Below are 15,631 nucleotides of genomic sequence, written 5' to 3' on the forward strand. Positions count from 1 at the left end.
TGGCAGCGGATCACAAAATGGGGAGAATTGAGGCTTGGAAATACTAAATGGATGAACAGATGCATAATTTAGATTTGGGACATGGCGCCAGTAAATGGGAGCATTAGAGTAGGGCACCAGTTAATGGAAGAATTAATATAGGTGTATGAATAAGTGGGAGGATTGGACATTAGTAAATGGGGGGTATGGTTCACAGTGCCATGACATTAGTAGATTGATGGAAGTGTCATTAAATTAAATATTGGAACAGAGCAGCAGTAAATGGGAGAATGGGAGAGTTTGGCCTGTTCCAGGATTTGTCCAGGATTCGCAAAAGGGAGAATCAGTACAGGGCAGTGGAGCGCTAAAAAGACTCATACAGATTTTCTGTCCGGAAACAGACAGTTCAGTCTAATCGTCCGTGCTTCAATTTAAGAATTCGGGCAGGGGACCACTGACCAGGACAATCATTGGAGAGAATTACTTAATGGAAGAATTTTGCTAGGACTTATCTAAATATCAGATTTTGGAAGACAATATCAGATAATGGGATAATTGTTGCTCTGTAACATTAAATGAGAGAATTGGGGAAGAACAATACAGGTAGGGCAATTAGAGTAGGGCACGGTTAAATGGGTGAATTGGGCTCTGGTACTCTGTTATTCCAAATACAATCACGTATCACTGACTGTCTGACAAGTCACTCCCTCAGGAATGAAATGCTGACAATATGACGCTTCGTCACTTTTAACCCTCTGAGAAGGAAGCACTCCCTCACTACTAAGGCTCGGACAGTGCTTCAATAACTCGGTACTGATGCTGTAATTGTGGAACAATCCCTCAGTTTTAACCCCATTACAAAGGGGCAGTGGCAGTGTATTCAACCTCTGTTCTTAATTCACTCACTCAGTGCCTCAGTGCAGTGAGATCAGAATTCAGGGCTGCGTCATGATTAGAGGGTGAAGAGAGAGGTGGTACTGAAGCACTGTCAGAGAGTTCGTGCTGAGCGAGTAATTCCTTTTCAGACGGTCAGAACTGAGCAAGGGACTTATTTTCAGTGTTTGTGTTCGGCACTGGGGAATTAAAGGAAGTCCTCACGATTTGGGCATCCGCCCTGTGGGTCTTGCAGATCGATAATAGGATCAGTACTGAGAGCGCACTGCAATGTCAGACTTCAGACATTCCTACTTTCTTCGAGGATCTGTAGTGAAAGAATGCCTCATTGACTGATGGTCAGTCTGATGCAGTTTCTCTTTATCAAAAGGTCAGAATTTATGGATTGTGTCATTGGTGCCATGAAAAAGAAGTGTTCTGTCCGTACTAATCCTCTGGCAGTGCTTCAGTAATGCCTCTGTTCTCACCCTCTGATTGTGCAGCACTCCTTCCTTTGCGACGCCTTTACAAAGAAGCATCGACTGAGTATTGACCCTCTGTTCCAAATGTACTTTGTCAGTGTATCAGTGTAATGAGGTCAGAATTGAGGGCTGTTACATGACAGCATTGAGGTGTTGCAACTGTCAGCGGGTTAGTCCTGACGGAGTGGTTTATTTTCAGAGGGGCAGTAGTGAAGAAGTATCTTATTATCTGAGGTTCATTGCTGAGCGAGTGATTCGTCAGATAGTGCTCAAGGATTGTCTGAGAATTAATGGAATACCCTTGCCCTAATTACGGGGTCACTACTCTAATTCTCCCATCAAGTGTTGTCCTGCCACAGTTCTCCCACTTAATGTTAGACTGCACCAATTCTTCCATAACCTGTTGCACTGCTCAAAATTCACATATTCAGGTAAGTGCGAGGCCAATTCTTCCCTTTAATAGTTTCTTGCAATGATTGTCTAATTTATTGGTACTCTTCCAGAATTCTTCAATTTAGACATGGACAAGTTTTACCGAAATGTCTGTTCAGAATTGATTTACAAGGATGTTGCCAGATATAAAGGATGTGAGCCAGAGGGAGATGTGGAATAGGTTGGGGTTTTTTTCCCCTGGAACGTCCAGGGCGGAGGGGTGACCTTATCGTAGTTTATAAAATCATGAGTGGCATAAATTAAGGAGCACAATACTGGATACATGGAAAAGATATCTTCTGTGCGGTGGGCTAGTCCAGATTTAGAGGGCATAGATTAGTGGTGAGAGGGGAAATGTATAAAAGGAGCCGAAAAGGTAAACTTTGCATTCAGCAGATGTTGCGTGTATGGAATGAGCTCCCAGAGGAAGGGAATTTGGGTGGTACAGTTACAACATTCAGAAAACAACTGTCCAGATATACGAATAAGAAGGGTTTAGAGGGATATCGGGCAATTGAGACTAGATTAAACCAGATTGACTGGTCGGCATGGCTGATTGGACCAAAGGAGTTTTTCTGTGCCGAACATTTCGAATGACTCTATGACAGTCTGACTGGAAACTTTTTTTTTAGCTGAACTCCCAATCATTTGCAACAGGAGGATCAGGAATCTTTAGATAGCGTGAAGAATAAAGTTGAGTGCTTCCATATTAAGTCAGAAAATGTCAGTATAATGTTATTAAGACCACGCTGTCACATTCTGAGCGAAGCAGCTGCCCGGGAGAAGGCAGCTGTCTGCTTAAACTCCATGAATAGCAGCTTATGTTTGACTTCTCGCACTGGAGGGAACTAGATATTTACCACATTTCGAGCACACAACATCCCGGAAACATTGTTCCCATATGAAGCTGACAGTGAAAGCTCACGTGTGATCCAAAGCAACGAGAGAGGAGATTTTGATTCTTAAACTTCCACAGAGAACGAACTCTGTCGCGATGCAAAACCCAGAGGGTTGAGCTTTCAGTAGACATCCTAAGCCGAACGCGATTTGAACATGAAACATTCTGACGTGGGGTCAGACATTGTACTTTTGCATTCCAAGCCCACACCTACTATCTCACTGCTTTGCAGGATTATGGAAAGTCGTGGTACTGCAATGATGTTAAATTATGACTGAAAACAGAGGTCAAAAGCTAATGCCTGTTCTGTCTCTCCCTCTTTCTCTTCTTCTGTCTCTCCGCTTCATATTCCCCTTCTCTCTGTCTAACCCACATTCCACCCTCTCCACTTCATTGACTTGGCCATTCCCTTCATTCTCCATACTTGCGGCTCTCCTCTTGTTTCTAGGGAGAATGAATCCAGGCTGTGTATCACAGGGTGGATCTGAGGCACAGACAGCAAGAAATAATGGATCTGTGATGGTACGAACAAAATAATGGACTGGTTTCCATTCCCATTTTCCGGTTATATTCCCATAAATTCAAACATCAATACACAATATTTCTCCAATTCTACCAAGGAAAAGTGTTATGTGTATCAGAAATAAAAATATAATCGCATAGCAGTTGATTAATTTGAAGCCAAAGCCTGAATTGCCTATGAGTATAATGTTCAAATGAAAATCCCTGAAAATTGAGTAACAGTCCATTAATTGATTCAGTCTCACGTGCCTGGCGACTAATTCATAAATTCTAGGTTGCTGGAAAAGGTCAGCATTTCTGGCAGAACCTGTGGAGAGAAAGCAGATTCAACATTTCTGGTCAGGTGACACTCCCACACAACTGATGGCAGCTAGGAAAATGTCGGTTTATATGCTGAAGATAGAATGGCGGAGGGGGATGGAGATGAGTTAAGGTATACACATTAGATAGGAATCGAACCCGAAGAGAGGCACGTACAGTTGGACAAACGAAATGAGTGATATTGACCTAATACGTTAAAATAGCTGTCCATAGGGACTGTGAGGAGTTAAAAATCGGGTGTGTGCGTTAGCAGACGGTGTGACAAAATGACGCATGATATTTCGGACCCGAAAAGTTTTGTATTTTATATTGAGTCCAGAGGGCTGCAGGGTCCCCAAGCGGAAAATGAGGTGTTGTTGATCCAGCTTGTGCTAAGATTCACTAGAACACAGAAGCAAGCCTGAGATAGAGATGTAAACCAGGCAGCAGAGTGGTGTGTTCTCGTGCCAGGGTCTTTTCTGTGGACAGAACATAGATGTTCTGCTAAGTGAACACCCAGTCTACGCTTCGATTTCCCAGTGCAGATTCCCCAGCACGTTGGTGACACAGTTTTCCACCGATCCATCTCCTGCACCTTTCTCCTGCACCCCTCACCTCGCCACCCACCCCCATATCATCGAACGTCACGGTGTGGCTGGAAGCCCCGGGGTCCTCCCTGAGTGGAAGACAGCCCTGCACCAGGACGCATTCGAATGGTCAAGGAGGCTTCAAATTAAAACTCCGAGGCAATCATCCATTAATCAAACCGAAACCTCTCATATATGTTTGAAAATATTTCTTCCAGATGTTGGTAATTATTTCTGAGGCCACTTGATAAAGTTTGATCATGGACAGAAAAAACGTCGGCAAGACTTGAGGCCATTGGCTTTTAAACCAAGAGCCTGTATAACTCGACCAATACTTAAAGTTTTGGTTGTAATTTAAAAGCACATCCCTGATTCCATTTGCCTTGACATATGTTTCTAAAGAGAAACACAATTCACTGAAGAAATGGCAGAAAGGCTGCAGAATTTGTATGGATCCCGCACACAGAGCAGGTTCCTGGTGACATGAATGTGTTTGCAGTGGTTGAGATCATACTGTCCTCATCTCTCCACAATGAATGCCAAAGCGTTTATTTTGGAATATCAAAAATAAAATTGAAGCAACAATCATTTCAGGAATAGTAATCTGAAGTTCGAACTCGCTAACACCCGGATTTGGGTGATCTTGCAGAGTTAGTACACCTCAGACTCTGGGTGCATTTCGAAGCTCGGCTATTCACCAAAATCTTTGAGAGTTGAAAAGAGGCATGGTCTAAGATGTGTTCGGAAAATATATAATGGAATACTTTGTCAGTTAGTTGGAACTCTCTTGCATAAGTAGCAGTGGATACAGGATCATTTATTAACAAAGCATCTGAGACAGATAATTAAGATAATAAGGGCAATGGGCCAAATGCATGTTACTGGAGTTCAGGCTCAGAACATCTTTGATTTGCTTGAATTGTGGAAAATACTCGAGTGGCTGAATGGTGGAATCCACTTCCTGCGTTCCTACAAACTTTGCTGGTTCCTTCTTGCACATTTCCAGTCTGTCACTGGGTGCATTGCCATAAAGAAAATGATCTTCAATAAAAACTGCTCTGGGAATAACTTGAACAGGTATACAATGGCAACTGTTATAAATATTCTTAGCAATACAATGACAAAACAATTAACGGACTGTATTCTCCCAATTGAATCATTAGAAACTGCATATTCTTGGTTTAAAACAGTCTCAATAATGATTTGCTTTGCTGAGTTCCAAATGATACGACACAGGTAAAAACAGAAAAGAGGCAGAATTCCAGTCACAAACGCTCCAATCCTCCAATGACAGCAAAAATCAACAATGCAGGTTCTTCCTGGGTCTGCTGCAAGCCTTGAGTTGTCAGGTTCTGCAACTCAGTCAAAAAATCCCAATAAACCCTAGCATAGGCTTTGAAACATGTAGGGAGATTATGTTCTGATCATGAAATCTCCGAGCATTTCCAAAGGCGTAAGGGAGTCACCCAGAAACATCACTCAACAAATTCGGAAGTGTTCTAAACCGCTTATTTCTTTTACTTTAGTTAAAGAATGGCCTTTGCAAATCTGAACGTGAGCACTGAGAAAAATGTGTTATTGAGAAACTCCGTTTTTGTTGATTGTCAGGTTTCGCATTCAGTTTTGTTGATATCGAAGTTAATCTGTTTTCCAAATAAAGGCACAGAGCATAAAAGCCCATTAAAACCAGGAAGGGATGTTCGTGAAGCACGATATCAATGTTGAGAAAGAAGCAAAAGCGAAGTGGAATCGAAATGATTTCATTGTTGTTTGATCAGAAAGCATTGGCGCTGTGGACCTCTGGTGATCAATTTCATTCAATGCATGTTTTTTTGAACAATTACCTGTTGTTGATAAGAAATGTAGTTGTGGCCTGACTATGCCATAGAGTCATAGAGATGTACAGCATGGAGCAGATCGTTCGCTCCAACCCGTCCATGCCGACCAGATATCCCAAGCCAATCTAGTCGCACCTGATAGCACCCGGCCCATATCCCTCCAAATCTCTCCTATTCATATACCCATCCAAATGTCTCTTAAATGTGGCAATTATACCAGCGTTTCAAGACATCCAGCACTTCTTCCTGTAATTTAGACATTTTGCAAGATGTCACTGTCTAATTCCCGACATTCTACATCTTCCATTCTCTTTTCCACAGTAAATAATGATGCAAAATACTCGATTAGTATCTTCCCCCATTTTCTGCGGTTCCACACAAAGGTCACATTGCTGATCTTGAGGAGCCCCACTTACTCCCTAGTCACCCTTTTGAGCTTAACGTATTAGTAAAAATCCTTTGGATGCTCCTTAATTCTATTTGTCAAAGCTACCACATCTCCCCTTTTTTCCCTCCTGATTTCACTCTTAAATATACTCCTACTGCCTTTATACCTTTCTAAGAATTCACTCGAACTATCCTATCTCCACCTTACATAAGTTTCCTTCTTTTTCTTAACCAAACCAGCAATTTCATTAGTCATGCAGCATTCCCGAAATCTACCAGTCTTTCCGACCCAACCACCCCCCCACCCCCGCCACTCCCACCATCAGGAATATACTTTTTCTACTTTCTCTGGATTCTCATTATCTCATTTCTGAAGCTGTACCTTTACCTGCGAAAATCTGCCCCCAATCAACTTTCGAAAGTTATTGCCTGATGCTATAAAAATTGTCCTCTGTCCAATTTAGAAGTTCAAATTTAGATCTGGTCTATCCTTTTACATCACTAATTTAAATCTAATAGGATTTTGGTTGTTCGCCCCAAAGGTTTCGGCCATTGACACCTCAGTCACCTGCCCTGCTTTATTTCCCAAGAGTTGGTCAGGTCAGAGTAGGTACATCCACATACTGAATCAGAAATTTTTCTCGTGCTCACGTAAACCATTTCTCTCCATCTAAACCCTTAACACTATGGCAGTCCCAGTCTATGTTTGGAAAGTTAAAATCCCGTATTATAATCACTCTATTATTCTTACACGTAGCTGAGATCTCCTTACAAATTTGTCTCTCAAATTCCCTCTGACTATTAGGAGGTCTATAATAAAATCCCCATAAGGTGATAATCCGTTTCTTATTTTTCACTTCCACCCAAATAACTTCCCTGAATGTATTTCCTGGAATGTCAGCACAGCTGTAATGGTATGCCTTATCAAAAACTCCACTCCCCTCCTCTCTCGCCTCCCTTTCTATCTTCTTCTGGTATTTGTATACTGGAACATTATGCTCCCAGTCCTTCCCGTCCCTGAGCCATGTTTCGAAAATTGCTATGATATCCCAGTTCCATGTCCCTAACCATGCCCTGTGTTCATCTGCCTTCCCTGTTCGGCCACTTACATTTAAATAAATGCAGTTTAATTTATTATGTGTTGAGCTCCGTCAATTAGTAGAGTAAGAGATTCTTTATCACAGGTCGTGCGTTTATGAGTGAAAACTGGGAGTGAATGGGAGACCAGTTTGCAGTTGTGGCTTAACATTCCCTAACAGTGGCTCTTCAAATTTGACAGGTTAAATTCATGTCCTGAGACCAGTACATGACTCAATTAGATAATTATAGCCAATTGATAGGTGAATAAAAGGAATGCTGTCCATACCAAAGGACTCTAAAATTCAAGGAAATAATTAATCTCTGCAGTACCTTCCGAACAAGATATGACTGCTTACCTGTGCAGTCACAGGAATTCGGACGAGAGAAAAAGTAAGGCATTTATAAGAATGAAGAAGACTTCCCCATCATGGTCAGCGAGGAGCTCACAACCTCTTTCATGTCCCTTCCCCCACGGATATCGATGATCTGGAGCAAGACGATATCAACGTTAATTAGGACCTCATGAAAATCAAAGAGCTCCATTGAAGAACGCAAGTGTATTCACAGTTTTCATAGCTGTTGCCGTGAGACCTAAAACGAGGAATATGAGAGTGGTAATGATGAAGGTCATATGTAACTAATATTAGTTGACTTGACCTCTCCACCAGTAACATCCACGATCCTTACCCTGACTGTAAGAAGGAAGGACTTGCCTAAGCTGAGGAAATCCTTTACTTTTGGGTCAATTTACTGAAAACATCAAATAATCATGAAATTGTTTTGAAGAGAAGCGGGCAATATTTTGAAAAATAATTGACTTTGAGGCTGCGTAACTGGCTCAAGTTCTTTTCACAGTCTGTTCACTGGTTTATTCACTATGTGTCTACGTTTCAGGACTTTCCCAATATTGAGGCATGATGGCTCAGTGGTTAGCACTGCGACATCACAGTGCCTGCGTTCCATTCCGGCCTTGGAAGTCGGTCTGTTCGAAGTTTGAACAACCGTCACAGGTGCGTTCGAGTTTCCCCCACTGTCTATATGTGTGTCGGTTATGTGTAATGCAAACACGAAATGGTCCATAGTATCCAGGGAAATTCATGGTTTTGGGGTGTGTTATGCGGTATGCTTTCGAGACAGTTGGTCTTGACATGTTGGTACGAATGGTCTGTTCCACACCGTAAGGATTTAATAACATTGATGTTTGAAATCTATTCAGATCAATACATTGAAAGGTGACATTCAGATCCTGATGTATCAAGTGACTCTGTCCAATCTCAGCATGATGTATTAACTAAGTTACCCATCAGCAAATCATTTTCTTTCTCATGTACTTGAAAAATGAATTATGAAATTTAGTGATGATCTGTTTTCCCAACTTCCCCCTCCTCCTTTTGCCGAAATCCAAATCCTGCTTTGGATAATTTTCCAGAAACTTCTGTTAAAAAAAATGCAACTGGAGACAGCACTATGTTTGAAAATTCACTTTAGCCACGCATTGTCACAAAGCATCAATCTGAGCATGTTTGAACAACTGGGCACAATATCAGGCATTAGCCCAAGTTTGATAACTGGTTGTGTGGAGATTCGATGAGCAATTATTAAGGCACGGAAGGAAGCCTTTCAAACCATTGCATCAGCGCGATTCTCGAATATGCTTTCGGATATTGTTCCGTTTCTGCAACTTTTCCCTGTAATCCCGCATCTTGTTTCAAGTTACATAATAAACCGATGACTTTGACTGAACTTGCCTAAACCACAGTTCCACACAATGCATTCCAGACATAGTTACTGGCTGTGTAAAGTTCCTTTCTGACGTCACATTTCGATCTGTTGTAATGTATTTCAACTAGACACTCGTATTCTTACTGCTACTACGAGAAGGAACGCTTTCTATTATCTACTCTGAATAGCCCACTGATGACTTAGAAAACATCTTGCAAGTTTCCTGGCAGCATTTTCCAATCTAATGTAATGGCTGAAATGTTTCACTGCTGGAATTGCCATTTCGAAATTGTTACTCCAATCCTGCAGTGTACCCTCTGTTCCTGTTTTCTGCGTATTCTCAAATATATCTGGAAATCGTCTTTTGATCAAACCTGGCTTTTGAATATCTTCATGTTGATTAATTAACTTGAACAAGGATTGGGAAGAATTAAGGCAGTGTTTCCCATGTCGGCTCTAATCTTTTTTCCTGCCTCCATCGACTTTCCCCCATCCCTAACTCCTCTCTGTTGAAACTCACTGAGAATCTGCCCAGGCTCTTAAGCCGGAGACTGTTTCTGAAAGAAAAACTGCACTTGACTCCCAGTCACAGCAAAAACAAAACCGTCTAATTTGTAGTTTTAGGCGGATGCCTTTCATTGGTGAGCTTCTCGGTGAAAGCAAGCCTTCGTGTCTGATCAGGAAGTTTCCAGCCTGTGTTTTATGTCTCCAACCCAGTCGCTTCACACCACACTGCGCATGCACCCTAGGCAGGCGATTGGCAGCAGTGCTTGCCCAACAGGAGTAGGGGGCAGGGAGACTAAGCCTTTAGACAGTGAGAATGAATGGGAACGAGCCTCCGAATGGTGGGGACTGGTTCGGGAGAACAATCACACTCATCTCATTCAGAACAAATCAGACTGGAAAGGTGATACTCATCTCAAAGTCTGTCTCAGTCATGTGGGAGATCGGTGAGTCCAGCACATTCCATGCATAAGGTATAGTGGAAGTAGTGTCAACAATCTTTAGCCAGGAATGCGAAAGCATGGTCGAGGCACACAATCCATGAATCGATTTGCCTTTTTGGGTGTTGTAGACATTGACGACTGTCAAATCCGGAACAGAGAAACGTGGGAAGAGTAGTCGGTCATTTTGCCCTTCGAGCTTGCTTGCCATTCAATATAATGACGATTAGTGTTAATAGTCAGCAAAGCTGGTACGGTGTAACCAGATTATATCTATTTAAACAAATGCCAGTTATGTCGAGTCCGAAAAAATCAGAAAAATATCCAACCACACCCATTGCCCAACTCCAGACAATCAACAAAGTTATTGAAAGGTCAACAAGATTATAACCAGGTTGCACCCTCTCAGCAATAAACAGCTCACTGGTGTTGTGTATTGCATTAGAGCCACGCTTTTTTTGTCCTCATTGCAGAATTAGTCTAACATGTATTAAGTACTGAACTCCAGAGGCAAGGAGAGAGTGACTGCCCGTGACATTAAGACATGATATGTCCCACTAAGGCATCAAATAAATATTGCAAAACTGGGATCAATTGAAATTAAGGGAAACTCTCCACTGTGTGTAACCATCCAGCCCAAATAGTTTGTACTTCTTGGTGGTCAATCACTCAAAGTACAGCACGTCACTGCAGTCCTTTTTCAGGGTAGAGTCCGACGTCCAAAAATTCTAAGATGCTTCAATGATTTGCGTTCAGGCATGATGTCAGAATTGTTAACCCGATTCATTGAGTCATAGAATCCCTATAATGTGAAAATAGATCATTTCACCCAACAAGCCAACTCTGACTCTCCGAAGACCATCCAAATAATGGTTAAGTTTTGAACAAGTATTATTAACGAGGAGAGTGGCAGACATGCTCACACATGGAATACCAGAACTTCCTGCTGAACTGGAAGTAACAGAGGCAGGAGCAACACAGTCAAACGTGAAGATATCGCAGAGAGTAAGGGACTGCAGATTACACTGATCAGGAGTGAAGAGGCCATGGAAGGAGTCATAACACAGATGGAAAGTTTAACGTTTGTTGAATGCTTGATCACGAGAAAATTTGCTTAGTGAACGTAGAATCGATGCACAAACAGAAGTTACGGCGAGTGAGTACAGACATCGCCGAGATTTTGGTGATCTCACGTTTCTGAGTGGGGGAATGTGGTAAACGGTGGCAGGCTGGACATGAATGTATTGGAATAAGTAAACCTAAAGCTACCAAATACATGGATAATATTCTCAGAAGGTCCTAACTTGCACTGGATGGAAGCATGCGATGATCTGGAACTCTGTGAACGGATTTCAGAAATCTGGTGAGGAGGTCATTGTGTGGTTAAACCAGGAGCCCAGATTGTGAACTTCAGACTGGTTAAGCCTCGATTACCCTGTAGGAAGATGGACTCAGTAGTTAGGGAGCAGAATTACCTGGTGATTTTCACATGTTTTAACAGGAGCAAATGCCTGTTCATGGAGGCATTGAGTGTATTATCGCCAGACTATTAATCCACAAACCTAGGTAATCTTCTTGATGGGATGGTTTTGAATTGTACCATGATAAATGAAGCCAGATTTGTTTGTTGGAAAAATCGACGTTGTACACAAAGGCGTTTCGGGATGTTAGTCCCGTTCACTCCCAGTCTGATCAACGTGTGACTCCAGATCCACAACAATGTAATTGACTGTTAGCTGCTCGTGATGGACAATTTTCGCTGAATGAGCCAGTTAACCCCACACGCAAGGTATAAATCAATAAAAGGCCCGGTGGTGTGGAACATACAATCTGACAATTGAGCAACGATTGTGCAACGTGAACGTTACCAGATAAAATTGGGCCATGTTACTGAGCGTGTGAGAACTAAACCACTATCTTTGGCTGAGGTCTGCTATTGATGGTGCATAGTTGAGATGAAGTGGAGCCAAGGGGAATCCTTTTGGCGGTATCAAATTCCAGATATGTCGAGTTGGCATTCACTGGATGAATGATAATGGTGGTTATTAAATGAGAGGGAATACTCCAGACGAGAACAAGAACTGATAAGAATATGAGCAAATCAGGGGAGGCTGGATGCTCAGTGACTGAGTAGAAAACAGTCAAGAAAATATGAGGTAGATCTCAAGGGCATGATGGGCTCTTGACGTAGGAGAGGAACTGGGGAAAGCTGCGAGTTCAGTACTCAGACAAGTTGGAACTTTCGAGAGAGTTTCAGGGGAAGGACTGACATGGAAGAGGCAGCTACTCGAATTGGCTCAGTCTGAATGAAAATAATCTCTATGAACTCCTCACAAGGTGGAGGCCATAGAAAGGGAGAGCACTTCAAAAGCAAGTGAGATTATGAATCAATCCCACAGAAATTAATCTCACATACATTCCTTACCGAATTCAATACAAAAATTCAAATATATTTCATCTATTGGTTTCCCCATTGCCTACCTTGTTGTTACCTTCTCCGACCATTTTAATAAACTTGACAGGTAAGATTTCCCCTTCACAATCCATACTGACTCTTCTGTACTGTATAATGCATTTCTATATGTTCTGTTATTCCAACTTCTCGAATAGATTCTTGCATTTACCCAATCATAGAGCAAGCAGTGAAATGATGCGAAATGAATCGGGTAATTCCTAACGTGGGAAACAAAGGTACGTTGATATAAAAGCTAACAATTGCCATAATAAAACAATAGATTCTCCAATGTGATTTCGAACTGCGATCTGCTTGGGGTTGGGTGGTTTGCGAGTTTGCTTGAAGGAGGTGGTAATGAATGAGGGGTTTAATTCACCAGCAGTGCAATCAATACTTTTGCAAACCCGCCCCCAACGCCATCCACTTACAGCATTTTCAAGAACCAGGGAAGCAGGCATATGTGACCATGACTAATTCGATGCTCCCTCCAAGTCACAATGTTGTGATATTCAGTGCTGAATGAATACGAATTTCGTCCAATCTTATCTGGAACTTGGAATCACCGTATGTTCACGAGCGAAGTTAGGAATTATTTCCATTAACGAAAAGGTCGTAGAGGTGTGGAACGATGTTTCAAAACGGCAGTTGATGCGCAATAATTCTGCTATTTTGTTTTAATTGTGATGCAGATAAATATCTAGTAAACAATGGTATTCAGGGATATGGGCAAAGGTATATGGAGTTAGGCTACAGACCAGCCATGGCTTCATTCAATTCCAGAACCGCTCAATGGCCTTATCCTGATCATTAGTTCAGTGAAAGTTGATGGCTGTAGTCCCTGCAACAAACTGCCCCGATCCAATTGCATTAGTCGCTGTGATAACTGTCTGAAGCAATCTCTTCCCAACGTTAGTGCAACATCAGCTTTTGATCACATAGCTACATCTTTACCATGACGGTCCATTTCCAATTCAGTGATATGTTCCGACTTAAGCACAGTCTTAGCTCCATGTCCTGAAAATTTCATCCAGTCATTTGTAACCTCGAAACCGAATGACCCTAACACACTCACGGTCCAACACATAGATTCAACTTCCCACTGAATGTCAGCTCAGCCAACACTCGGCTGCCCCTGTGGTCACTTATACTGAGTTTTGATCTCCTCACCCTGAGCTGACTGACCTCGCCAGTTGAGCAAAAAGCAACATTCTAAAAAACATTTTGGTCCTTACTTTCAAGTCTCTGCAATAACGATTATTCCCATCCCTGTAATCTCCGCCAGCAGCACAATCCTTCAAGGCATCTGCACTCACACAATTCTGGGCTCTTGAGCATGCTCAATCTCCCCAACAACCATGGACCCTCTTTCAATACGAAACTTTTATAAATCAAATTAATTTGTACGTATTTCAAATAGATATACTACTCCAGGGGTTGTGTGATTATAGCTACTGTGGTTTGTAGCGACCACACTCATTACAAGTGTTGGTTCTTTGAAGAACTCCAGATGCGATGGTTGAAATGAACCCTGAGTTCCGAACACTGCCGCATACCATGAATGGGGGGATAAATCACCTGGGCGTTTTGTTTCAGGAGACAGTCTCACTCCTAACGTTAACTACCTCAAATTTAGTCAGTGGTCAGGGACAGAAAGATGTGGCTATGAGTGATGCAAATAGAGGGGACAAGAAGGTAGTGCTGAAGGAGCAGCAGCCCTTCAGCTCGTGTAGCACGTTCGAGATTCTTGTTCCCTTTCTGGATGAGATTGGGGGCTTCAGGGAAAATGAGCAAACTGGCAATAACACTGTGCACAGCGAGCCATTCAAAATGGATATGGAAATGGAAGTGTAGTTGTTATCAGGGATGGACGATTCAGAGAAATAGACACTGTTCTCTGTTACTAGAATCGAACATCCCGAAGTCTGTGTTGCCTGCCCGGTGCCCTGGTTTAGGATCTCTCATCTGGGTGCAGAGGAACATTGGAGTTGAAGAAAATTGATTCAGTTGTCCTTACAGATAGGAAGAGGAAAGAGGTTCTGTGGAAGTAATATGTGCACTCACGGATGAAGTAAAAAGCAAAAAGAAAATAATGGTAATAATCTCTGGATTACTTCCTGGTACATTAGCAAATTGGCTCAAGGACAGCAAGAGTGAAGAGATGCATACATGGCTGCAAAAAAGGAGTGTGGTGGGACACAGGTTCGAATCTTTGGAAAATGGTGTCAGTAGTAGGGAAGGACCGAATTGTGCCAATAGGAATTGATGTACCTAAATGTTGCTGGGATCAGAGTTCTTGTAAGACTCATAATTCGAATTTGTGGGTGCGACCTGAAAGTAAATTGTAGGAGTGGTTTCTTTTAACGGGGGAAATCATGGAAAATGTTATAGTGGATGGAGGGCTCAACACAGGTTAAAATGCATGCAGTATCTGAAACAATGTAGATGCGTTTGCAGGCAAATTGAATTAGCATTTACAATGTTCTAGGTGGAAGTGAGATATAGCTGCAAGGGGATCAGGGCTTGGAATGCAATTTCCAAGGATTCATATTCTCTGAAAAGAGAAGCCATGGGGTTGAAATGCATTTGTAGAATTAATACGAGATATTTGGGAGCAGCTTGTGGGAATCCCAAGTAACAAACAGACAATTCTAGATTTAGAGATGTGTAATGAGACAGATTTGATGAGGGGTCGCAAGGTGATTAAACCCGTTAGAAACAGTGACTATAAAAGGACCGAGTTCATCCAACAGTGTGAGAGGGAAAGGATTGAATCATATGTAACAGGCTTACACTTGACTAAAGGTAACAAGAAAGATAAGAGGAAGCTGCTGGCCAGAGTTGATTGGAAGGGAGAGCCTAGCAGGGAAGACAGTGAAGCAGCAATGGAAGGAGTTTCTGGGGTAATTAAGGAGACGCTGTGGAAATTTATTCCAAAGAAGAAGAAACAGACGAAGGGAAGAATGGAGCAACCATGTCTGACAAGGGAAGACAGAAGAAGCATAACATGAAAAGAAAAGGCATACATTGCAGTGATGTTTAGTGGAAGCCAGAGGATTGGAAAGTCTTTAAAAACCAGCAGGCAATAACTAAAACAAAAACGCAGGATGAGGGGATAAGATGAAATATGTGTTT

The sequence above is a fragment of the Chiloscyllium plagiosum genome, unplaced genomic scaffold (assembly GCF_037043375.1).
Source record: "Chiloscyllium plagiosum isolate Xiang-an unplaced genomic scaffold, Cpla_swu_hap1 HiC_scaffold_38, whole genome shotgun sequence".
Taxonomy (NCBI): Eukaryota; Metazoa; Chordata; class Chondrichthyes; order Orectolobiformes; family Hemiscylliidae; genus Chiloscyllium; species Chiloscyllium plagiosum.